Here is a 2621-nt window from a genome sequence, read left to right as displayed (position 1 = left end):
TGCCTCAACAGGTGACAACATAATCCATTGACATCCTGCTTAGGGTACCACAACGGGCGCACCTGGTTTCATCGGGAATCACACCACTGTCTCCTTGCGTAGAATCCAAAGTATGAATGTGAAACTGAGCTGTCAAGCACCACTGGGTTGCGATTATGATTAGAGGGTAAAGCTAACTGTTCCCATATGCCGTTGGCTGCATTCCATTTATGACCCCTTTTCAACATCTGCCAGTACTGGGCTGAGTACAATATCAAGAAAAGACCATGCTTGCACTCTTGGTCATCATTCATAGAATTACGGGAGTTCCATTGCAGTGATGGGGAAAGAGCTGTACTGTTCAATTCTAGCAAGTTCTTAAAGGTCTACTCTGAGTAAGAGCTTGCGCCTGCCTCAGTTTCCTGGGAAAATCTCAATGCGTTATAAAACGTTCCCATTCAGTGTAATTGACGAGGGTTTCTGTGCGCTGCCATTGGCAAGTCAAATTCGCGCCTCAACAGGTGACAACATAACCCGTTGACATCCTGCTTACGGTACCAGAGTGGGCGCACCTGGTTTCATCGGGAATCACACCACTGTCCCCCTTGCGTAGACGCCACAGTATGAATGTAAAACTGAGCAGTCTAGCACCACTGGGTTGCGATTATGATTAGAGGGTAAAGCTAACTGTTTCCATATGACGTTGGCTACATTCCATTTATGACCCCTTTACAAAATCTGCCATTACTGGGCTTAGTACAATGTCAAGAGAAGACCATGCTTGCACTCTTGGTCATCGTTCATGGAATTACGGGAGTTCCATTGCAGTGATGGGGAAAAGCTATATTGTACAATTCCAGCAAGTTCTTACAGGTCTACTCTGAGTAAGAGCTTGCGCCTGCCTCAGTTTCCTGGGAACATCTCAATGCGGTATAAAACGTCCCCATTCAGTTCAATTGATGAGGTTTTCAGCGACCTGCGAATGGCAAGTCAAATTCGAGTGGCAACAGGTGAGAACACACTCCCTGGACATCCTACTTAAGGTACAAGAGTGGGACCAACTGGTTTCATCAGGAAGCACACACTGTCCCCCGTGCGTAGAAGCCACAGTATGAATGTAAAACTGAGCAGTCAAGCACTACGGGTTTCCGTTTATGATTAGAGTGTAAAGCTGTTTCCATATGACGTTAGCTGCATTCCATTTAGGAGCCCTTTACAACATCTGCCATTACTGGGCTTAGTTCAACGTCAAGATAAGACCATGCTTGCACTCTTGGTCATCATTCATGGAATTTCGGGAGTTCCATTGCATTGATGGGGAAAAGCTATACAGTTCAATTCTAGAAAATTCTTAAAGGTCTACTCTGAGTAAGAGCTTGCGCCTGCCTCAGTTTCCTGGGAACATCTCAATGCGGAATAAAACGTTCCCTTTAAGTGCAATTGATGAGGGTTTCTGTGCCCTGCAAATGGCAAGTCAAATTTGCGCGGCAACAGGTGAGAACACAATGCGTGCACATCCTACTTACGGTACAAGAGTGGGCACAACTGGTTTCATCAGGAATCACACCACTGTCCCCCTTGCGTAGAAGCCACAGTATCAATGTAAAACCGAGAAGTCAAGCACTACTGGGTTGCGATTATGAATATAGGATATAGATAACTGTTTCCACATGATGTTGGCTGCATTCCATTTATGAGCCCTTTCAAACATCTGCCATTACTGGGCTTAGTTCAACGTCAAGATACCTGTTGCGCGCTCTCTTTTAACGTAAGCAGGATGTCGACGGATTGTGTTCTCACCTGCTGAGGCGCGAATTTGACTTGCCAATGGCAGGGCACAGACACCCTAATCAATTGCACTGAATGGGAACGTTTTATACCTCATTAACATGTTCCCAGGAAACTGAGGCAGGCGCAAGCTCTTACTCAGAGTAGACCTTTAAGAACGTGCAGGAATTGAACAGAATAGTTCTTTCCCCATCACTGCAATGGAACTCCCATAATTCCATGAATGATGCCCAAGAGTGCAAGCATGGTCTTATCTTGACGTTGAACTAAGCCCAGTAATGGCCGCTGTTTGGAAGGGCTCATAAATGGAATGCACCCAACGTCATGTGGAAACAGTTAGCTATACTCTCTATTCATAATCGCAACCCAGTGGTGCTTGACTGCTCAGTTACACTTTCATACTGTGGCTTCTACGCACGGGGGACAGTGGTTTGATTCCTGATGAAACCAGTTGCGCCCACTCTGGTACCGTAAGTAGGATGTCGACGGATTGTGTTCTCACTTGCTGAGGCGCGAATTTGACTTGCCAATGGCAGGGCACTGACACACTAATCAATTGCACTGAATGAGAACGTTTTATACCGCATTGACATGTTCCCAGGAAATTGAGGCAGGCGCGAGCTCTTACTCAGAATAGACCTTTAAGAACGTGCTGGAATTGAACAGAATAGTTCTTTCCCCATCACTGCAATGGAACTCCCATAATTCCATGAATGATGCCCAAGAGTGCAAGCATGGTCTTATCTTGACGTTGAACTAAGCCCAGTAATGGCCGCTGTTTGGAAGGGCTCATAAATGGAATGCACCCAACGTCATGTGGAAAGAGTTAGCTATACTCTCTATTCATAATCGCA

The sequence above is a fragment of the Varanus komodoensis genome, unplaced genomic scaffold (genome assembly GCF_004798865.1).
Source record: "Varanus komodoensis strain SLA01 unplaced genomic scaffold, ASM479886v1 scaffold77, whole genome shotgun sequence".
In the NCBI taxonomy this organism is placed as follows: Eukaryota; Metazoa; Chordata; class Lepidosauria; order Squamata; family Varanidae; genus Varanus; species Varanus komodoensis.
Note: the sequence above shows the minus strand (reverse complement) of the source record.